Raw genomic sequence first — 24388 nt, 5'->3', positions numbered from 1 at the left:
TGTGCACCAGGTAGGGGGTCTGGGAGATGTGACAGTTATTAATGACTGCACCTGTGCACCAGGTAGGGGGTCTGGGAGATGTGACAGTTATTAATGACTGTACCTGTGAACCAGCTAGGGGGTCTGGGAGATGTGACAGTTATTAATGACTGCACCTGTGCACCAGGTAGGGGGTCTGGGAGATGTGACAGTTATTAATGACTGCACCTGTGCACCAGGTAGGGGGTCTGGGAGATGTGACAGTTATTAATGACTGCACCTGTGCACCAGGTAGGGCGTCTGGGAGATGTGACAGTTATTAATGACTGCACCTGTGCACCAGGTAGGGGGTCTAGGAGATGTGACAGTTAATAATGACTGCATCTGTGCACCAGGTAGGGGGTCTGTGAGATGTGACAGTTATTAATGACTGCACCTGTGCACCAGGTAGGGGGTCTGGGAGATGTGACAGTTATTAATGACTGCACCTGTGCACCAGGTAGGGGGTCTGGGAGATGTGACAGTTATTAATGACTGCACCTGTGCACCAGCTAGGTGATATGGGAGATGTGACAGTTATTAATGACTGCACCTGTGCACCAGGTAGGGGGTCTGGGAGATGTGACAGTTAATAATGACTGCACCTGTGCACCAGGTAGGGGGTCTGTGAGATGTGACAGTTATTAATGACTGCACCTGTGCACCAGGTAGGTGGTCTGGGAAATGTGACAGTTAGTAATGACTGCACCTGTGCACCAGGTAGGGGGTCAGGGAGATGTGACAGTTATTAATGACTGCACCTGTACACCAGGTAGGGGGCCTGGGAGATGTGACAGTTAGTAATGACTGCACCTGTGCACCAGGTAGGGGGCCTGGGAGATGTGACAGTTATTAATGACTGCACCTGTGCACCAGCTAGGGGGTCTGGGAGATGTGGCAGTTATTAATGACTGCACCTGTGCACCAGCTAGGTGATATGGGAGATGTGACAGTTATTAATGACTGCACCTGTGCACCAGGTAGAGGGTCTGGGAGATGTGACAGTTATTAATGACTGCACCTGTGCACCAGGTAGGGGGTCTGGGAGATGTGACAGTTATTAATGACTGCACCTGTGCACCAGGTAGGGGGTCTGGGAGATGTGACAGTTATTAATGACTGCACCTGTGCACCAGGTAGGGGGTCTGGGAGATGTGACAGTTAATAATGACTGCACCTGTGCACCAGGTAGGGGGCCTGGGAGATGTGACAGTTAGTAATGACTGCACCTGTGCACCAGGTAGGGGGTCTGGGAGATGTGACAGTTATTAATGACTGCACCTGTCCACCAGCTAGGGGGTCTGGGAGATGTGACAGTTATTAATGACTGCACCTGTGCACCAGCTAGGTGATATGGGAGATGTGACAGTTAGTAATGACTGCACCTGTGCACCAGGTAGGGGGTCTGGGAGATGTGACAGTTATTAATGACTGCACCTGTGCACCAGGTAGGGGGCCTGGGAGATGTGACAGTTAGTAATGACTGCACCTGTGCACCAGGTAGGGGGTCTGGGAGATGTGACAGTTATTAATGACTGCACCTGTGCACCAGGTAGGGGGCCTGGGAGATGTGACAGTTATTAATGACTGCACCTGTCCACCAGCTAGGGGGTCTGGGAGATGTGACAGTTATTAATGACTGCACCTGTGCACCAGGTAGGGGGTCTGGGAGATGTGACAGTTATTAATGACTGCACCTGTGCACCAGGTAGGGGGCCTGGGAGATGTGACAGTTATTAATGACTGCACCTGTGCACCAGGTAGGGGGCCTGGGAGATGTGACAGTTAGTAATGACTGCACCTGTGCACCAGGTAGGGGGTCTGGGAGATGTGACAGTTATTAATGACTGCACCTGTGCACCAGCTAGGTGATATGGGAGATGTGGATCTTGAGGATCGGTTTGACCAGCCCTGATGTACAGTAACTGTAATGCAAATCCCATAGTTCTCTCTAATGATCTGTAACGAAATGGGGGAGCACCATCATAAAGCGGTACTTTCTCTGTAGCAGGGGTGATAGATTGTCAGTGTCGTCCATCTAATGCATCTCCCTAGACACGGCAGATCTTCCATAACGCAGCCTCTGTAGTGTTGCACACAGTTTGGGGATTATTTTCTAAAATGGGAATTCTATTGGGGATGGGCTGTTGCTATGGGCAACCAATCAAATTCTGGGCCAGATGCACGACGCATCAAAAAGTGATAAAATGGAGAGTGATAAACAACCAACCAATCAGCTCCTGTCTGACATTTTTTAAACACAGTCAGTGACATGACAGGTAGAAGCCGATTGGCTGGCTGTTTATCACTCTCCATTTTATCCCTTTTGAAGCTTAGGGCATCTGGCCCTCTGTCTGTGATCTTCTAGAAGGTGCTAAATAAATAAATCCACATTTTAGTAAATAATCCCTGCATGCACAAACTACATATTTAAGCTGAATTTTTTCTAGAATGATATTATATTATATTATAACCTATAAGATAGGACATAGGATTCTATGTGGATACTGTGAATTAAATGTTCATTTCTTCTCTCTTTTTGTCTTGCAGGTAAGTCTGATTCCTCCGTCCCTTCTCCCGCTAGGACCCAGCGGATGGGTAAGGGTTAATACAAGTGTATCCTATCAGTGTATTTACCAAGGTACAATCCGCACAATGTACAGATACAGTGTCACCCTATATTTGTCGGCCGTATATATACAGTGTCACCCTATATTAGTGGTCCCTTTGCCGCATGAATCATTGCATAGAATGACAGTAGGGGGCTCGGCTGATTGGTAGAAATCCATCTTTTCTGAAATGTCAGAGCTAAGACTTCCGGATAAAGGTTAATGCTGGTTGTGTTTGTTTGGGAAAGATTAAAGGATATATAATGGGGAATGTACTTCGATCTGTTAACCTTTTCTGTGCCACTGCAGCGTTCACCTTCTACCGTGACATTCAAATGGTCTGCAAAATACTGTCTTCTTATATAGTGTTGCAGCTAATTGTATCGAGATGAATGTTGCAATGTATTTTGGGCTGCAATGGTGGCTGCAACCTGAAGGGGTCACTGTTGGTCTTGCTATCCGTGATGGGATTTAGGGGGTTATTCTGGTTACAGACTGGGTCTGAAAAATGACACTTATGAGCTGCTTGGATGCTGCGTTATCACCGTCCACTTTATCACTTCACCAGGCTTAGTACATCTGCCCCTGTGTTTCGAAAAATGAGACCTCTAGGAGGTTTGCATTAAAAATTCAGCTGCACAATCCCGAAAAACTCAACACCTGAATCTCCAGAAAAATGGCGCGGCGGCCATTTTTTCAGTCGATTTTCCCTTAATAGTAGTATTGTGGCGTTGTAGTACTAGAGTGCTCCTGGGACTTCGGGGCCAGTTTACCCTGCGCCCACTGTAACCATTATAGATACACCACTGGGGCTTGGATGGATGCTCTACACAGGACTCCTCCTCTCTAGATCTTTCTCCTTGAACGTCCCAGCAGAAAACACTGCACTGTTAAGCAGAAGCGTTCAGTGCGATACCCAGATAATGCCGGCAGTGCGATGACACCTCACACGCCCGCTGGCACAGGCCCGGAGATTGATCCGGGGATGCTCATTGATTCCTAGAGTGTGCGGCTTAACCTTCTACTTGACGGTTCACGCTCAGAAAACAGAAAACAAAGCGCTGTCTTCTGTGCATCAAGCCAAGAAAATTATCTTTTCCTCTTCTTTCCGCCACACTCCTCCGCTAACTTATTTCAGCTCAGCTCCCTGTCACTGCCAGGATACCGGGGGACTGGTACCCAGATGCTGAGCTGGCATTTAATGCCCTGGCAGTGGGTAGAGAGAGATACGGCATTGTGGGGTTTTCTACCAAAATGATTATGTTTATATACGAATGAAGGAGATTGTGCAGGTGGTGGCGGTTTCTGCAGCGCGGCGGCGCTGTGCCACAGCCATAGGCCAGACTTCAATCGGTGTCCCGAAAAGCGAAATCATAAATGACCAAAATGAAAAGGCAATCTTGTGTAAATCAATCTATAGATATATTTGTGTTGCTGGTTTATGTCACCTCCCCCATTACCGTCATTTAGGGTTTCTCAGATATTACCATCCAGTGTGCAAGTTTGCCCCTCCCACCTATTAGAGTACTGAGATTTGATTGGCCAAGGCATATTAATGATATGTCTGAGATGTACATTGTATCTCTGGCCGATTGGAGCAAAAATCTGGTAATATCTGAATGAGGGTTTTTGTCAGTTTTCCAGTATTTCGATAGATATATATATATATATATATATATATATATATATATATATATATTTATTTTATTTATTAACAGTTTCTTATACAGTATATCACAGAAAATTCTGTTGCACTTTACAATTGGAAAAACCAGTGATAGAACAAAACTGGGTATAACAGACCATACCTCGAGTTCTAACTCTCCCAATTTTTGCGGGATAGTCCCGTTTTTTGGGACTGTACCGTGTCACACCTGGGGCTTTCAGTGTCTTGCGGTGGTGGTGGGGGGGGGAGTCCCCCCTGCTTGTTGCTGCTCTGCGGTGAATAGACATTCTGCACATGTGCACAGCATCTTTTGAAGGAGACAGAGGGGCTGGGGGCATGGCAGACAGATATAGGGCAGGGTTGCCTACCCTCCCGGAATGGTGGACAACCCTCCCGGATTCTAGGGGACCCCCACGCCAACCCCTACTTGCGTTGTCTTCCCCCTTACCTCTGCATTTGAATGCAGCAATCCGCGAGTCTCAGTGGAGGGGGTGGAGCTAAAATGTCCACAATCACATCATTTTAGCCCCGCCCCCTCCACGGAGATCCGAGAATTGGGGTATTTTACATTATGGGGGTGGGGCTTAATGACGCCACGATCAACAGCTGCTTCTCCTGGAGAGGAGGCTGATATAGGGGTAGGAGGGCCCTGCTCGCAAGCTATATAGCTAAATAGGCATTGATACACAAGGATAGGTACTACTATGACATAATAGTCACCAGATTGCAGAGGCTCTTGGTGGGCTGTATGATACGTGACCCAGCAATGTTAGTTTGTGGTCAAGATTATGGGAAATAAGTGGGGATATGTGTGTATTGTAGAGTTTGGATGTGATTGTATAGGATATATGAAGACTAATAATGTGTATATAGTACACAGATTGTACGGATTTATGTACAGTGTGTATACATCTCTATGTTATTGCGTGTCTGTGTATTGGTGTGCGTTTTAGTGTGTGTATATGTTTGCATTAGTGTGTATGTGTTTGTGTCTTAGGAGGTCATTCTGGTTACCGAACGCACTCGGACGTCAGCTGCGCGCCCAGTTCTCGCAGCAGGACACCGCAGATCTAAGTCAGCAGAGATTGACCAGATAAATCATTCGATAGTCGGCAACCATCGAATTATTCCGGGCCCGCTATCCCGGGGGCTTTTCATTCCACCTAACGCTGCTTAACAAGCCAGCCAGAATGACTTCCTTAGTGCGTAATTGTGTGTGTGTGAGACATACTGAATACGATGCAATAAATATCCATGACTTCATTTCCCAGCGCTATATCTCGGACTATGAGTAACTTTACCGCTACGATTAATTACAGCGATATGATACAGTAACATTACTTCATTTTAAAGCCGTAAAGATGTTTTGTGGTTCTCTTCTCATTTACCAAAATGCTGTCATTCCCTGTCTGACAGGTGTTCTGTCCCAGAGCTGTATTATGCCGCTAGTTACAATGTAGCGTATATTAATCATTAGTGTTTCTGTTCTCCTACACTATGTTGCTGATATGCAGCGATGGCAGCAAGTCATCCCCACCTAAAAGACTAAATAGTACCAGATGGGGCTGTGCGCACAAAGCACACAGCAATCCATGGATCATACAGCCGCTCGTTTCTGGGATTCATAGATATTACGCATTTCCTCCCCCTTAGAGTAATGTGATTAAGAAACTAATTAAACTTCCCAGGCTTCGCACGTTCATTTGTCACAGAAACTCCTGTCAATCCCGAAGAAACGGTTTATGTTCAATAAAAAAAGTAACAAACCGACAACAGCGACGCTACCTAGAGAATCTCGTCTTTTCTTTCTACATCTGCGATTTTAAACATATCAATTAAACCACTTAACCTCCCCATTCAGCCATAATAACAAACTCGACAAAAAAAAAGGAGTGCAGCTGAGAGTGTCATGGGATTTAACTGAACGCATTTATTCCAAATTATATCTCTTCTTATTGCAGGGAAGACGGCGGCATGTTCTCTGGGTTCACCGCTCGTGTCATTCCTTTTCCTTTTATATGTGCGCCGATGTTTATATGTTTTTATCAAAACATCTGTAGTTAGAGCTTAAATGTGGCTTCCACGTTCCGGTGACTCATTTATTGGTGTAACAATGGTTTCCTGAGGCTTTTACTAATAATCATCTCTGTAAATAATGTACATTAGAAACACGTCTTTGTTATTGCTTACCTGACCGTGCTGCCTGCCCTGACCATGCTGCCTGCCCTGACCTTGCTGCCTGCCCTGACCTTGTCCCCTGTCCTGACCTTGCTGCCTGCCCTGACCTTGTCCCCTTGTCCTGACCTTGCTGCCTGCCCTGACCTTGTCCCCAGTCCTGACCTTGCTGCCTGCCCTGACCTTGTCCCCTGTCCTGACCTTGCTGCCTGTCCTGACCTTGCTGCCTGCCCTGACCTTGTCCCCTGTCCTGACCTTGCTGCCTGCCCTGACCTTGCTGCCTGCCCTGACCTTGTCCCCTGTCCTGACCTTGCTGCCTGCCCTTGTCCTCTTTCTTGATTTGGCTGCTTGTCCTAACCTTGCTGCTCGTCCTGACCTTGCTGCCTGTTCTGACCTCGCTGCCCTGACTCTGTCCTGACCTTTGTGCCTGCCTTGACCTTGCTGCCTGCCCTTGTCCTCTGTCTAGATTTGGCCACCTGTCTTAACCTTGCCATCTGTCTTGACCTTGCTGCCTGCCCTGATGTTGCTGCGTACCCTGGCCTTGCTGCCTGCCCTGACCTTGCTGCCTGCCCTTGTCCTCTGTCTTGATTTGACTGCCTGTCCTAACCTTGCTGCCTGCCCTGAACTTGCTGCTCGTCCTGACCTTGCTGCCTGTCCTGACCTCGCTGCCCTGACTCTGTCCTGACCTTTGTGCCTGCCTTGACCTTGCTGCCTGCCCTGACCTTGCTGCCTGCCCTTGTCCTCTGTCTAGATTTGGCCGCCTGTCTTAACCTTGCCATCTGTCTTGACCTTGCTGCCTGCCCTGATGTTGCTGCGTACCCTGGCCTTGCTGCTTGCCCTGACCTTTCTGCCTGTCCTTGTCCTCTGTCTTGAAGTGTCTGCTTGTCCTAACCTTGCTGCCTGCCCTGACCTTGCTGCTCATCCTGACCACGCTTCCTGTCCTGACCTCACTGCCCTGACCCTGTCCTGACCTTTGTTCCTGTCTTGGCCATGAGTGATTGCTTGTTTGCTGACTTTGTACTGCTTTTGTCTAGTTGTGTTTGACTTAGCCAGTTGTGACCTCAGTTACACTTTCTTTAATCATTGGCCAATGGGAGATTGCGGCCACTGAAGATGTCAACGTCCCTCCCTCCCAAATGGCCGGGTAACGCCTGCGTTTTCCAGGGCACTGTCAATAATCTTGCTTGCGGCCATCACTGGCTACGTTTTCAGAGGGACCTCAAGCAATCCATTGAGCAATTGTTGCAGGTGGGCATGCAAAATACAATAAATCAGCATTCAAATATTTTGCAGCTGTAGCGAATAAAACATAACGTCTGCCACACTGTTTGGATGAATACTTCTTCCATCCTATACAATAAAAGGCTCACACTGCCCCTCACCTCTACTGGGGGAATTCAACAGACTCAGGCGCTTCTGCGCCTCACCTCGGAATGAGGCCCTACAGGAGGTGACCACTATAAGTGCCCTGTAAATTCAGTATGCACAGTGGAAGACGCCCCTCAGGCCTGTCTTCACTAGAGATCATCCCCAGCTCCCCTCCGCCGCGTGTGCCTGACATTGCCTGTAATATATGGGCCGGTGCTTTCCTGATATGTTATTTCCCAGCGCTGCACATTGCATCTCCCTAACCGAGTTATCCGTTTTGTATATAAAGACTTATGGCTGCCACTCACGGCGTAATGTGGTTATAAAGCATCACTACATATTATTTCCATTCCTCGGCTTGGAATAATTCCTCAGCAGAATGGGAACTGTGGTCTCATAAACATCCTTTTCTAATACAGCTAAGAACCTGGCCGGCCATTCCTCAGAACTTTTGTTAGGAGAAAACGACACTAAAATATACAGAACTTTTTGGCTATTCATTTCTCACATTCCAAGCGGTAATCTGCCTGCCGCCTCCGTCACCGCCGCGCGCTACATGTCACCTTACCCGAGTGTGACACAGTTTCATTAGGCGGTTGTTATGGTTTGATAGGGGAATGCTGGTGCATAGCATTTTGTTAATGGTTTACCTATGGTTAACGTATAGCGAACCGAAGGGGACAGTGTGCACAAATACAGTGTCCACGGTGACACCTGTGACATTCAATACCAAAAAAAAGTGAAAAACTAATGTCAAACATGCTCTTGTCGCTCTAACGCTGGCGTCTAACTTCCCTTACTGACGATCTAGACACGGTTGACTATCTTTAGGCGTCTAACTAGACGGGTTCGACTACAGTATACCTACAGTATCGGCTGCCCCTGGAGAAGGTAGACATATTGCCGACTGGACCAATGACTACTAGGGTTGATATCTGAATCCATGGGGCTCCCTAAAAATGTAGAAGCCTATGGGCTTCTTTTTGCCACCTGCCACCTCCGTTGCAAACCCGCCGCCTCTGCCGACCCCCTCTCCCCCTGGTTTACCTTGCTGCAGGTCCTCCTGGACCCTGGAAGGTAAACCCCTCCTCCCCCTAGTAACGCACGCTGAGCTGTCCCGGCATGAGGAGAGGAGGAGGCGCCAGGGAGGTGATGGAGACCCCTCGCACACCACATTACAGGTATCGCGGGGGGCCTCCATCACAGAGGCATGTTAGTACATATGCACTGGCATCACGGCGGCCGGGCAGTGAAGGACGGCGATGTATATTAATAGCCCATATGCTTCGCCATTCGACGCGCCCCCATTCTGCACTATAGTTGCAGATGATACAGAGGAAGGTGAATCTTTTGCAGAACAGTTTTGGAAGTTCTGCTTAGCTCTAGATGTCCGGTTGGAAAAACATCATCGCCATGAATGATACAGTAGGTTTACGTGCAGCGGATTCCGCTGGGAGCGAGGCGCAGAGGTCAGCGCACAAAGCTTTAAGTGTTTCCACCGCTCTCCAGTGTCCGAAATGTCTCCTGCAAATCCCTGGGCGATAACATTGATTTTTCATATCTACGTCTCATATTCTGCTCGGAGCAGGTTGAATCGTTTGTAGTCTGTACGGTCCAAGTACTCGGACAGTCCAATCAGTCACGGTGCAGTCAGCTCCATTGTTGCTGTTTAATGGAAGAGATATAACAGGATTAAGTTGTGATACTAAACAAGGGGTTTTTATATCCAGGCAACTCTGAGAACAGCGCGGAGATACCTAACCCAAAAATGGGGCGCATCTCTACGTTCATATAAAGGGATAGGTCCTCCTACGGGGCGGAATGTACCAACCACTTGCGGTACATCTCTTACCGCTGATTCTGCCAATGCTTATACCAGGAATTCCTCCGAGCATTGGCAGAGCGATGCCGGAGGCCACACGGCATGCTGGGACCGATCCGTATCAGATCCCTCACCCATCACTGTGGAGAGATACCCATAGAGTTCTGTAGGGTAACACCAGCTATAGAAAAATGTCAACACATGTTTTTCACGTTTTTTGTGCGTATGATGACATCCATTGACATGGACACTGTATAAATGTACCGCGTCGCCTCGCATGTCGTGCTGCTTACGATTATAAATGTGACGCTATGCCCACTTGGATCATGAAGTAAGAAATACAGATGGAGCAGGGCTTGTTATTGCTGGCGGAGCGCCAGGACCGTGTCCCTGGCGATCCGCCAGCAATCTGGCGCTCTGGCTGAATGAGACGCTCGTGCGTCTCCCACGCACGAGCGTCTCAATAGCCGGGCGGCGAGGCGGCGCGGCGGGTGCAGTCCTGCCCGTCTCCAGCTTCAGGGAGACGGGCAGGGCTGCGGGGGGCTGCGGGGGGGCGGTGTGGACCGGCGGGGACCCGGGGAAGCCGGCGGGGACCCGGGCAAAAGCTCCGTCGGAACGGGACGCGCGTGCACCTCGTGCACGCGCGTCCCCTTCCGACATACAGATGGCGCGGGGCGGGGGATGGCGGGTGGCGAGTCCTCCGCCATCCCCAGCAAAGACAAGCCCTGCGCTATCTGTAGTGGGTTTTAAAATAAATCACAAAAAACTCATGTCGATCTTTCCTGTAGATAGAATTCTATTATTCGTCTCACAATGGAGAAATTTTCAACCATTAAAAAAAAAAAATAGGAAAACTCAACTTTTCATGTGTCAATCTTTTCCATGTGTACGTTTTGCTTGCCTCAGACTTTTTACCAGTGTCGATCTTGTACATTTCGACATGTTTACTGTATTTTAGACATTGTCGATGTGCTATACCACACCCTTCCCCCCACAGTACTGCACGTACTGACGACGTCCATGTATTTAAGCCATTTTTTTTTTTAATACAAAAAGTCCTAAATCATGAAAATATCTATGGTATAAATAGTAGCTAAGCAACGAATGGGAGCAAAAATAACATAAATATAATGAAGAATTAATATTTAATAAATTGCTACTTTAAATGCAAATGAGGGTCTAGCACAAAGCAACAGGATCATCGCAACCAGCACCCCAACTCCTAATGTTATCCTAATTGAAATGAGAGCTTGACCTAGGTTAATAATAAAGTGCGCTCCGAAATTAATTTAATTAGGGAATGATTGAAGTGGGAAAGTAAGAAAATTATTAAATACTTTCCCAATTAAAAAATGGAAATAAAGTCTTATTGCTGGCGTCATTTCACAGCCTGTGTCTTTATAATGTGACTGGGGACACAACACAGTTTATACCATTTTTCTACCTGCAAATTGCACTTTTCTAACTGGGCCTGTGCACCAAAATTCCGCAACAGTCATACTGTAGCTACGCCGAATAAGCCAAATTTGCTTCATTTAGACATGTATTATAATGTGTACAAAGTGTGTATTGTAAATTTAGATTGACATGCAGTAATCCAGGCACATACTGTATGCCATAGCTCCCAACTGTCCCACTTTTCACGGAAACGTCCCATTTTGGGGGGGACATTCCCACGTCCTGTCCCGGAGCTGTGCATATACTACTGCTCTCTCCTGCTGTATCCCAGGCACATATACTACTGCTCTCTCCGGATTCAGTATTGAATCCCGGCGGTCGGGATCCCGGCGTTCAGAATCCCGACGTTCAGAATCCCGACGCCGGAATCCCGACAGCCGAAATGCCGACAAGGGGGGACGTGGATCGCCCCCCCTTGCGGGCTCGCTGCGCTCGCCACGCAGCGGGCCCGGTGCCTCGCTACGCTCGGCACACTAATTTATTCTCCCTCCAGGGGTGTCGTGGACACCCACTGAGGGAGAATGTGTCGGCATTTCGGCGGTCGGGATTCCGGCGTCGGGATTCTGAACGCCGGGATCCCGACCGCCGGGATTGTAACTGCATCCCCTCTCTCCTGCTGTATCCCAGGCACATATACTACCGCTCTCTCCAGCTGTAACCCAGGCACATATACCACTGCTCTCTCCTGGTGTAACCTACTGTAGGCACATATACTACTGCTCTCTCCCGGTGTAACCCAGGCACATATACTACCGCTCTCTCCCGATGTAACTCAGGCACATATACTACTGCTCTCTCCGGTGTAACCCAGGCACATATACTATTGCTCTCTCCCGCTGTAACCCAGGTACATATACTACTGCTCTCTCCCACTGTAACCCAGGTACATATACTACTGCTCTCTCACGGTGTAACCCAGGCACATACACTACTGCTCTCTCCTGCTGTAACCCAGGCACATATACTACCGCTCTCTCCCAGTGTAACCCAGGTACATATACTACCGCTCTCTCCTGCTGTAACCCAGGCACATACACTACTGCTCTCTCCTGCTGTAACCCAGGCACATATACTACTGCTCTCTCCTGCTGTTCCCCAGGCACATATACTACTGCTCTCTCCCGGTGTAACCAAGGCACATATACTACTGTTCTCTCCTGCTGTATCCCAGGCATATATACTACTGCTCTTTCCAAGGCACATATACAGTACTACTGCTCTCTCCTGCTAACCCAGGCACATATACTACTGCTCTCTCCTGCTGTATCCCAGGCACATATACTACTGCTCTCTCCTGCTGTACCCCAGGTACATATACTACTGCTCTTTCCTGCTGTAACCCAGGCACATATACTACTGCTCTCTCCTGATGTAACCCAGGCACATATACTACTGCTCTCTCCTGCTGTAACCCAGGCACATATACTACTGCTCTCTCCTGCTGTATCCCAGGCACATATACTACTGCTCTCTCCCGTTGTAACCCAGGCACATATACTACTGCTCTCTCACGTTGTAACCCAGGCACATATACTACTGCTCTCTCCTGTTGTAACCCAGGCACATATACTACTGCTCTCTCACGTTGTAACCCAGGCACATATACTACTGCTCTCTCCTGGTGTAACCCAGTCACATATACTACTGCTCTCTCCTGCTGTAACCCAGGCACATATACTACTGCTCTCTCCTGCTGTATCCCAGGCACATATACTACTGCTCTCTCCCGTTGTAACCCAGGCACATATACTACTGCTCTCTCCTGCTGTATCCCAGGCACATATACTACTGCTCTCTCCTGCTGTATCCCAGGCACATATACTACTGCTCTCTCCTGCTGTAACCCAGGCACATACACTACTGCTCTCTCCTGCTGTAACCCAGGCACATATACTACTGCTCTCTCCTGCTGTAACCCAGTATCAGGTGAAATGCTGCTCACTGTATGAGACTATAACTGTGCTTAGCAAACATGTAACAATGGAGATCGGGGTACACCCAAGGCGTGTTCCCCGGTTTTGTAAGAAACGTGTTTCCATCTGCAATTATTTATATAAAAGTTATGCAAAGTAGCAAAAGCACATTAAAGTAACGGCAAAGATTGTGTTGCCAGCCTCAAAGACATCTTACTTTTTCAACCCAAAGGGGAATATCTGAGCCAGGTCGAGCGGAACAAATTGCTAGTTCTATCTGGCCTGTGTGCAAGTCTTGGCTACAACGCACGGCTGACCGATTCGCAGCTCGCTAAGGTCATTTTGCCCCCTAACTGCCCAGCAAGAGCTGCTTTCAAGGTCACCCCAGCACTTGCTGTGTCCTCCAGGGAAATCTCTGCGCCCAGTACAGTTAATTACACTAAAACCCGTGAAAATTATATTGCCTGGGTCCTCTCTTGATGGATATCTCCGCACTGTCCTCATAAGGGGATATTAATAGTATTTTTATTAACTGATGACCTGTTGACTGGTATTAGAATATAGATTGCCTCAGCAAACCAGGTCAGTGGATGGAAGATATAATTAAGGAGCAATTACTTTCCCAGCCTTCGTGGCTTTTAATCAGGCCGTGCCGAGATTCTTTGCGAGGCCACAAACATTCCGAAGAAGCGGAATAAGACGGAGATTTCACATCAAAGAACGCTCGCTTTTATATATCTTTGGCATTCGGGGTGTTTGTGCTATGCGTCGGCGCTCTGTGGACCCTCTGCTTGCAGTACGCGCTAGTTAATTGCAGGTCAGTGGGAAAGTTTGTTTTCTTGTCTCAGTTACCTCCCCGGGGTCCTGTTACCATCAGAACGCAGCAACAGTTGTTCTGAAATCAGCGCTCTTGTCAGCCATGGTTGGATCTGATCGACTGGAACTAAGAATTATTATTAGCAACTTTTTAATGGTCAACTTGTTTTCTCTTTGCTGGAGACACAGAATTTTGACCTTAGGAAAAAAAAAAAAATATATATATATATATATATATATATATATGTGTGTGTGTCTGTATATAATCTGCGCTGTCAAGTACAAATAGCAGCATTTAGGGCCTTATTCTGGTTGGTGCGGGCGGCCCGTACGCGTACGTTCCGGGGGTTTTTGTGATCTGCGCATGCGTACCATCTCCAATGCGCAGGCGCGAACACTCCACAACGCTTACGGACGGGTCTCTCCGTGCGAAAAAACCTGTACGCGAGAGTACGGGCATTGGGGGCGGCATAGGGGCGTGATGAGGGGAGCGGCCGAAATAATGAGGGAAAATGGGCGTAAATATGGGCGTACACGGGGGTGTGCACCAAAAATGAACGGTGCTACTACCGCACGATCGGCTAAAGCACCGTTCATTTCGGACACAAAACAGGCGGCCGCCAACCGCCACCTCAGACCACCCCTACAGATACCGCATGCCAGCGTGCGCCTGGGTTTGCTAATTTACGCTGATTACTACTCAAACACATACACCTGAATGTAATAAGCAATGCTGCAGTCTATTAAGTCCAAACCATGATTTCACTACACACAGCACTCAAACACATTGGAAGCTTATCTTTCTATACTTCTCTACATTTAAAGGTTTGTTTAATTTAAGGTAAGAATCTTTTTAAGACCTGCTTATATATGCTAAGGTAGGTATTTGTTAAACAGTTATACACATTCACTACGTGCTTTCATAGACTTTACACAGTAGCACACTCAATCTACACAAGTCGACATGTGTCAACGTGTTCACTCTAATACAAACATAGGTTTTGTATTTATGATACAATAACATAAACCACATCTAACACCTACAAAGGATGTTTCAGCAATGTTTTAAGCCCATGCCCACTATTTTGCACACAATCTTCAATTGAGTAAATAGAAAACAATAATTGAATAACAATTAGAATAATTAATTAATTGTCAGAATTATAGTTGAAAGGCAAGATTTGCAGGTCCATATATGTGAAGGGTATGCCAGCGTACACGGACGTACGCTCACTCTCACGAGCGGTGACATAAGCTGAGTTTTCCATTGAAAACAATAGCGACCCGTCCGTGCAAGCTGGCGTACGCTCAGATTTGCGCAAGAAGTCGGCGGGAAGACGGACGAGAGACGTCCGTAAACGGTGGCGTACGCTCTGTTGTACGCCAGTTGTCGGAGTCTAGGGGCTGATCCGTCCGTGTACGTTGGCGTACGCTCAATTGTACGCCACTCCCCTTAGACGTTGTTTCTGGCTGTACGTATGCGGCTGATTTGTGGGTGGACTTAACCCCAACGGCCGCGTACGGAGAGCGTACGTTAATAGGGAACGTACGCACGTTTGGCCGCTCCGATCAGAATAACCTCCCAAGTCCGGCATTGTGGATTGCAGGATAAATCATAAACAGGGCTGGAGCTACCACTAGGCCCTTAATTCTGCCCAACATTTAATTATATTGTTTTTGGTGGCATCCACATTTCACCCAGCGCCCAAAAACATATCCGTGGTTTCCAGCGGTGGGGGCAGAGGGAGGGATAGGAGGAGGCAGCGGGCGGCCGGGCTAGGAGAGAGAGGAAAGGAACATTGGACTGCAGCAATCTGCGTCTGTTCCCCTACTTGCCCTTAGCAGCAGCATAGTAGTTGTCATCTCTCCCATCCGTCCCTTAGCTGCAGCAGCGTCGTTAATCCCGCCCGCGCGCCCTGCAGCAGCAGCGCCGCCGTCATCAATCCCGCCCATCCATCCATTACCAGCAGCAGCGTCAATCCTGCCAAAGGTGCTATGGAGCTGACGGAAGTAACTGGGACGAGTGCCTTCCCGTAGGCCCGGCGACAGGATGGTGAAAATGGTACACCCGGGCCCAAGCCTCAATGGGGTCCTCATGTTCAGGCAGGCAGTCTAGGGCAGCAAGTATTACATTTACCCTCATAAATGTACATTATACTGTGCAGAAATAAAGTAGACAAACGCTGTAATATAGCTAGTTATCGGGCATACTGATTGGTATCTGACGAGTAGGTTGACACCTAACGATGGTCGAAATACACTAGGTCCTCATTGACAGGAGGTCAACACAAGCAAAATGTCTACATGAACATTGTCGACACATGGTTTTTCATGTTTTTTTCTTTATAACCAACTTGTTCATACTTTACTATTCCAGTGGACGTGGAGTGGGAATATAATAGTGCAAGCACAGCGAGGAACCGTGCCCGAAGCACAGTGAGCACAACGACCCATGCGAGGGAGTTGGGTAGACTTTTACAGTGTCCATGTCGACATAGAAACAAAAACCACAAAAAGATTGTGTCCTCTTTTCCTGTGTAGACCATGTTCATGTCAACATTTTGCTTGTGTCGACCTTCTGTCAATGTCCTGTATGTCGGCCATCCTTAGGTGTCGACCTACAGTGCTCACTGTCCCTGTAGATCTACCCACTGTTGACCATCTATACCAGTGGTGGCCAACCCGTGGCTCTTGAGCCTCATGCGGCTCTCCCCCTTGTAAAGTGAGGCTCCTGCTCCCACTGCTGCCCGCCGCCCACCTTCCGTCCCAGTCCCCCTGCTGCCGGTTCCCTGAATCCCTTCTCATTCTGAGGGGAGGAGAGTGCGCATCGCGCATCTCTCATACCCCTTACTGTGCATGCTTGTGTCTGGGCCGTCCACCAATCAGAGCTCGCGGGCCAGCAGCCAATCAGGAGCCGGCCAGCGAGCTTTGATTGGTGGACTGCCCAGTCACAGGGAAGTGAGGGGGAAGGAGACGCGCGGTGTGCTGTGCTCTCCTCCCATCGGTGACATGACAGGAGGACTGCAGGGGGACACCAGACTGTCCTCTTCCCGCCTGGCAGCAGCAGCAGCAACAACGGTGAGTGCTGCTGCTGGGGAATTTGCACTGTGGGGGCATAGCAGTTTGTGGCACTGTGGGGGCATACCAGCTTTCTGGCACCATAGGGGCATACCCGGCACTGTGTGGTGCATTCCTGGCACCATGGGGGGCATATGTATATATGGCACTGCACTATTGGAGGCATATTTGTATCACACCCACCCAAGGGGTCAAAATAAACTACGCCCCTTTTTTTGGCGCATGCGCCTTCGGCGCGCGCATGATGTCGGCTCTTCAGCTTGACTACCGATATTTTTCGGCTCTTTACCTCTGACCGGTTGGCCACCCCTGATCTATACCATAGCCGTACTGATTATACCCAGGAGTACCTATCAGGGTTTTACCCGGGAACTTCCCGGATGAGCTGGTCAAGTTGTCCACATGGCAATGATCGACACTTGAAAATGTTGACGTGACTTTTTGATTTTTTTCCCCTTTTTTTTAACCCTTTTCATAGTTTACCATAAACATGGACTCCGACCGGAAACGGTGTTGTGTGCTGAGCGCGAGTCGCCTGGTCCGGAGCGTGCAAGGGGACACAGTGCTCTGTTTTGAGTGCTGAAATCAACACAAACTTTTTCATGTGTCGGCAACCTTTTGATCGTGTTGACCTTTTGTCTGCGTGGTCCGTGTCCATGTTGATTATTTGGGGGTCAAACACTGTCAATCCTTTTTACTTGCTTTTGTTTATTGTTTGCAACTAAAATTCTTTCTCACACTTTGGGTATTTTGCATACAGACGAACCCCGAATCTTCCATCAGGCAGCGTTAGCAGAGTCGTTGCTAGAGGTAACGCACTGCGTTGGGTGATGTCACCGACTATTATGCCCGTTCATAAATATAAACCTAAATCTCGGACCGGTTCCGCCGCCCCCCTCTCGCTCCCCTTATGAAACTCTTATCTCTCCTGTTATTATTTACTTGTGTTTGATGGAACCATTAAATTTACCACAGGCCCGGGCCCAGTCTAATCTAGTAATTAACACTCATTCTTATTATCTAATTAAGGAGCCATAATTAGCCAAACAAAGTGACAATAGGGCACAGATCCAAGTTGCCAATTAACCTCTATACGCAGAACCGCAATCTAAAATCTTATATTTTTTCAAAAACAAATAACAATACTTGCCATCCTTCAAAGTACTCGGTTGCCGCAGAAACATTAATTATAATAATTGTATAATGGCGGCGTTCGTTTCAGCCCTGCAGATGGTTACGCTAATGACGACGCGCTGACCTTGACGGTCTTTAAGAAGCAGTAATGCCAAATAATGGAAGACAATGGGATTGGGCCGTGTTGTCAAACTTTAACGTCTACCTCATGCCCCATTATTGTGGTGTAATGCGTCTGAATAATGAATGAGATCACTTTTGGTCAATGTTACTAATCCCACGGGGGTTGCAAGACGGTTAATAGTAAATTATTATTATGAGAAGCGGGCATTAATCTTTTAGCTGTCTCTATGAGAAATTTAAAAAAAACAATCACTTTTTTATTCCCTTGTAATTTTGAAGCTGGCTGGGGCAAGGCCCGGATATAACCCTGATAGGTGGTGGTAACCCTACCCCCAGATCCTGGCACCCTAGGCGGCTGCCTAGCGCCGTCTATTGGTAGAGCCGGCCCTAGTTGCTCTGTACTTTTCCTTGATGACTACACAAGAGCTGTATACAGAGAGAATTGCAGTCACAGGACCTGAGAATATAGCCACTGTATGCGAGATGTGGGGTATGCAAACAAATTACATGAAGCTCTTATGTTCCATCCTCATATCCCCCTTCAGGAACGCCATCAGGGCCCTGACAGAGGGTGCCAGACAAGTGAATGTCCTCAACAAAATGGCCACCACAGTGGAGGAGGCAAAACTATAGGGTATACAGCATGTGTATGTGAGTGGGAGGTGGCTGGGGCAGGGCTGGGGTATATGTGTAAGAGAGATACAGTAGGTGGCTGGGGCAGGGCTGGGTATACAGTATGTGTGTGAGGGGGAGGTGGCTGGGGCAGGGCTAGGGTATATGTGTGTGAGAGGGAGGAGGCTGGGGCAGGGCTGGGGTATATGTGTGTGAGAGGGAGGAGGCTGGGGCAGGGCTGGGGTATATGTGTGTGAGAGGGAGGTGGCTGGTGAAGGGCTGGGGTATATGTGTGTGAGAGGGAGGTGGCTGGGGCAGGGTTGGGTATATGTGTGTGTGAGGGAGGTGGTTGGGGCAGGGCTGGGGTATATGTGTGAGAGGAAGGTGGCTGGGGCAGGGTTGGGTATATGTGTGTGAGAGGGAGGTGGCTGGGGCAATGTTGGGTATATGTGTGTGAGGGAGGTGGCTGGGGCAGGGATGGGTATATGTGTGTGAGAGGGAGATGGCTGGAGCAGGGCTGGGGTATATGTGTGTGAGAGGGAGGTGGCTGGGGCAGGGCTGGGTATATGTGTATGAGAGGGAGGTGGCTGGGGCAGGGCTGGGGTATATATGTGTGTTAGAGGGAAATGGCTGGAGAAGGGTTGGGGTATATGTGTGTGAGAGGGAGGTGGCTGGTGCAGGGCTGGGGTATATGTGTGTGTGAGGGAGGTGGCTGGGGCAGGGCTGGGGTATATGTGTGTGAGAGGGAGGTGGCTGGGGCAGGGCTGGGGTATATGTGTGTGTGAGGGAGGTGGTTGGGGCAGGGCTGGGGTATATGTGTGAGAGGAAGGTGGCTGGGGCAGGGTTGGGTATATGTGTGTGAGAGGGAGGTGGCTGGGGCAGGGTTGGGTATATGTGTGTGAGAGGGAGGTGGCTGGGGCAATGTTGGGTATATGTGTGTGAGGGAGGTGGCTGGGGCAGGGCTGGGTATATGTGTGTGTGAGGGAGGTGGTTGGGGCAGGGCTGGGGTATATGTGTGAGAGGGAGGTGGCTGGGGCAGTGTTGGGTATATGGGTGTGAGAGGGAGGTGGCTGGGGCAAGGTTGGGTATATGTGTGTGAGAGGATGGTGGCTGGGGCAGGGTTGGGTATATATGTGTGTGAGAGGGAGGTGGCAGGGGCAGGGCTGGGGTATATATGTGTGTGAGAGGGAGGTGACTGGGGCAGGGCTGGGTATATGTGTGTGAGAGGATGGTGGCTGGGGCAGGGTTGGGTATATGTGTGTGAGAGGGAGATGGCTGGAGCAGGGCTGGGGTATATGTGTGTGAGAGGGAGGTGGCTGGGGCAGGGCTGGGTATATGTGTATGAGAGGGAGGTGGCTGGGGCAGGGCTGGGGTATATATGTGTGTTAGAGGGAAATGGCTGTAGCAGGGTTGGGGTATATATGTGTGTTAGAGGGAAATGGCTGGAGCAGGGTTGGGGTATATGTGTGTGAGAGGGAGGTGGCTGGTGCAGGGCTGGGGTATATGTGTGTGTGAGGGAGGTGGCTGGGGCAGGGCTGGGGTATATGTGTGTGAGAGGGAGGTGGCTGGGGCAGGGCTGGGGTATATGTGTGTGTGAGGGAGGTGGTTGGGGCAGGGCTGGGGTATATGTGTGAGAGGAAGGTGGCTGGGGCAGGGTTGGGTATATGTGTGTGAGAGGGAGGTGGCTGGGGCAGGGTTGGGTATATGTGTGTGAGAGGGAGGTGGCTGGGGCAATGTTGGGTATATGTGTGTGAGGGAGGTGGCTGGGGCAGGGCTGGGTATATGTGTGTGTGAGGGAGGTGGTTGGGGCAGGGCTGGGGTATATGTGTGTGAGAGGGAGGTGGCTGGGGCAGTGTTGGGTATATGGGTGTGAGAGGGAGGTGGCTGGGGCAAGGTTGGGTATATGTGTGTGAGAGGATGGTGGCTGGGGCAGGGTTGGGTATATATGTGTGTGAGAGGGAGGTGGCAGGGGCAGGGCTGGGGTATATATGTGTGTGAGAGGGAGGTGACTGGGGCAGGGCTGGGTATATGTGTGTGAGAGGATGGTGGCTGGGGCAGGGTTGGGTATATATGTGTGTGAGAGGGAGGTGGCAGGGGCAGGGCTGGGGTATATATGTGTGTGAGAGGGAGGTGACTGGGGCAGGGTTGGGTATATGTGTGTGAGAGGGAGGTGGCTGGGGCAGGGTTGGGGTATATGTGTGTTAGAGGGAGATGGCTGGAGCAGGGCTGGGGTATATGTGTGTGAGAGGGAGGTGGCTGGGGCAGGGCTGGGTATATGTGTATGAGAGGGAGGTGGCTGGGGCAGGGCTGGGGTATATGTGTGTTAGAGGGAAATGGCTGGAGCAGGGTTGGGGTATATGTGTGTGAGAGGGAGGTGGCTGGTGCAGGGCTGGGGTATATGTGTGTGTGAGGGAGGTGACTGGGGCAGGGCTGGGGTATATGTGTGTGAGAGGGAGGTGGCTGGGGCAGGGCTGGGGTATATGTGTGTGAGGGAGGTGCTTGGGGCAGGGCTGGGGTATATGTGTGAGAGGAAGGTGGCTGGGGCAGGGTTGGGTATATGTGTGTGAGAGGGAGGTGGCTGGGGCAGGGTTGGGTATATATGTGTGAGAGGGAGGTGGCTGGGGCAATGTTGGGTATATGTGTGTGAGGGAGGTGGCTGGGGCAGGGCTGGGTATATGTGTGTGTGAGGGAGGTGGTTGGGGCAGGGCTGTAGTATATGTGTGAGAGGGAGGTGGCTGGGGCAGGGTTGGGTATATGGGTGTGAGAGGGAGGTGGCTGGGGCAAGGTTGGGTATATGTGTGTGAGAGGATGGTGGCTGGGGCAGGGTTGGGTATATATGTGTGTGAGAGGGAGGTGGCAGGGCTGGGGTATATATGTGTGTGAGAAGGAGGTGACTGGGGCAGGGCTGGGTATATGTGTGTGAGAGGGAGGTGGCTATGGCAGGGCTGGGTATATGTGTGTGAGGTGGCTGGGGCAGGTCTGGGTATATGTGTGAGGGAGGTGGCTGGGGCAGGGCTGGGTATATGTGTGGGTGAGAGGGAGGTGGCTGGGGCATGGTTGGGTATATGTGTGTGGGAGGGAGGTGACTGGGGCATTGCTGGGGTATATGTGTGTGTGAGTGGGAGGTGGCTGGGGCAGAGCTGGGTATATGTGTGTGAGAGAGAGGTGGCTGGGGCAGGGCTGGGGTATATATGTGTGTGAAGGAGGTGGCTGGGGCAGGGCTGGGTATATGTGTGTGAGAGGAAGGTGGCTTGGGTATATGTGTGTGAGAGGGAGGTGGCTGGGGCAGGGCTGCGGTATATTTATGTGAGGAGGAGGTGGTTGGGGCAGGGCTGGGTATATGTGTAAGAGAGAGATAGGTGGCTGGGGCAGGGCTGGGTATATGTGTGAGGGGGAGGTGGCTTTGGTATATGTGTGTGAGGAGGAGGTGATTGGGGCATGGCTGGGGTATATGTGAGGGAGGTGGCTGGGGCAGGGCTGGGTATATGTGTGTGAGAGGGAGGTGGCTGGGGCAGGACTGGGGTATATGTGTGTGAGAGGTAGGTGGCTGGGGCAGGACTGGGTATATGTGTGAGGGGGAGGTGGCTGGGCTGGGGTGTATGTGTGTGAAGAGGAGGTGATTGGGGCAAGACTGGGGTATATCTGTGGAAGGGGGAGGTGACTGGGGCAGGGCTGGGGTATATGTGTAAGTGAGAGAGGGAACAGGGCTGGGTATATGTGTAATGGTGTGTACACACGTTAGATGTGCCTTAAGATCCTATCCACGATCTGATCAGATAGGATCGTGGATAGGATCTTAAGGCACATCCGATTTGCATCCTATCTTGACTATATAGTGCAGATCTGCACTATATAGACAAGGCAGCCAAGACTTTCTGGCTTCCGATACGTGAACGCTCATCGAGATCGGATCGGGATCGCAAGGGTTAAAACCCTTGCAATCTGCATCCGATGTTGATCCGATGCCGATCCGATGTTGACTATATCGTCAACATCGGAAAGAAAATCGGACCGTGTGTACACAGCATAAGAGAGATCGGTGGCTGGGGCAGGGCCGGGTATATGTGTGAGGGGGAGGTGGCAGGGGCAGGGCTGGGGTATATGTGTGTGAGAGGAAGGTGGTTCTGCAGGACTGAGTATACAGTATGCTGTATATACAGTATGGTGGCTTGGGCAAGGCTGGGGTATATCTGTGTGAGGGGGATGTGGCTGGGGCAGGGCTGGGGTATATCTATGTGAGGAGGAGGTGGTTGGGGCAAGGCTGGGGTACATCTGTGGGAGGGGGAGATGGCTGGGGCAGGGCTGGGTATATGTGTAAGAGAGAGATAGGTGGCTGGGGCAGGGCTGGGTATATATGTGAGGGGGAGGTGGCTGGGCTGTGGTATATGTGTGTGAGGAGGAGGTGATTGCAGAGCCGAATTTCCCATTAGGCACGTGAGGCACGTGCCTAGGGGCGGCACATGTTTGGGCGCGGCACTTGGATGCCTGTGATGGTACTGTCAGCCCAAAATGTACCAATAACTGCAAAATATCCACTGTACTGTACTATATTCCATCTTAAATAGAGTGTAAATGGATAGGACATGCAGATACTGCCCCTATAAACTGTCCTACTTAGTAACTATGTATACATAAGAAAAATGAACATGTCACAGTTAGTGGCTTTTTTTCAAAATAAATCCATTATATTGGCTGTTTTCAAATGAGAGCTTATTTTTTTTTTTTTTTTTATATATATTTTTATTTTCCATTTACGGTACAAAATTTTACGAACTTACATTAAAATGACATACAACGTTCAACAATACATTACATATCAACATCTTGGTGCGTGCAATAGCAGAGCATTTTCTTTAATATTTCTAATATGTCTTCCAGTCCATCATATAACATCATAGATAATAACTTTCTTCTGCCCCCATAATAACATATTTCATATAATGTATAGTAGTACATGCTTATTCAAGCAAGAAAGAAACAACGTTCCCCCATCCAGATTCCAACACTTCAAGTCTGTCACAGCAACCCAGTAATTTATTTATAACACATGTCGCTCATATTCAATTGCCATAATGGGGCATCATGTAAGATGGGCTAAGTCTATAAAAAAAAAAAAAAAAAAAAAAAAAAAAACCCCACCCCTCTTATTTATTTACTTATTTTAACATACTATCATCCTTAATCCTAATTTCAGAGGATTGTGTATATCCATTTTATCCATTATTTCACAGTGATTATTCATAAACATTATTTCAACCATGTGTATATCTGTGATTAGTGATTTTTTTTCCCTTCCAAATATCTTATACCCTCTTATCATTTTTCGTGATCCTTTAACTTTATACAAATATTATCAACCTTAATCCCAATTCCGGGAATTTAAATATATCAATTTTTATCCATTGTTGTGACAGTAATGTGACTCACGCATTATCTCCACTCGATATTATTTTTATAATTTAGTGATCCATACACCCTTATAATTTCATGCCCCCCCCACCCCCTCCCATCCTACCCCTCCGAATATGTAATAAAATAAGAGAGAGTGAGGGAAAGAAAAAAAAAAAAAAAAGGGGAAGACCTTAGCTCAGCTATT

At 49.1% G+C, this 24388-nt stretch overlaps 1 long non-coding RNA gene across 2 annotated transcripts in view; it reads right to left on the bottom strand.

The window, feature by feature from the left end:
• Window positions 1-24388, bottom strand: part of LOC146058660 (uncharacterized) — a 188001-nt gene that overhangs the window by 56228 nt on the left and 107385 nt on the right. Inside the window, exon 3 of one of the 2 annotated variants that reach the window (XR_014469883.1) lies at window positions 9354-9501. The exons of the other annotated variant lie outside the window; for it this stretch is intronic. This is a non-coding gene — a long non-coding RNA (uncharacterized LOC146058660). Of the gene's footprint in view, window positions 1-9353; window positions 9502-24388 lie in introns of those variants that run through there. 2 annotated transcript variants of the gene reach the window in all.

This window comes from Crinia signifera, chromosome 2 (genome assembly GCF_055691185.1).
Source record: "Crinia signifera chromosome 2, ASM5569118v1, whole genome shotgun sequence".
NCBI lineage: Eukaryota > Metazoa > Chordata > Amphibia > Anura > Myobatrachidae > Crinia > Crinia signifera.
The sequence above is the reverse complement of the archived record's forward strand: the minus strand, read 5'-3'. Positions and strand labels throughout refer to the sequence as shown.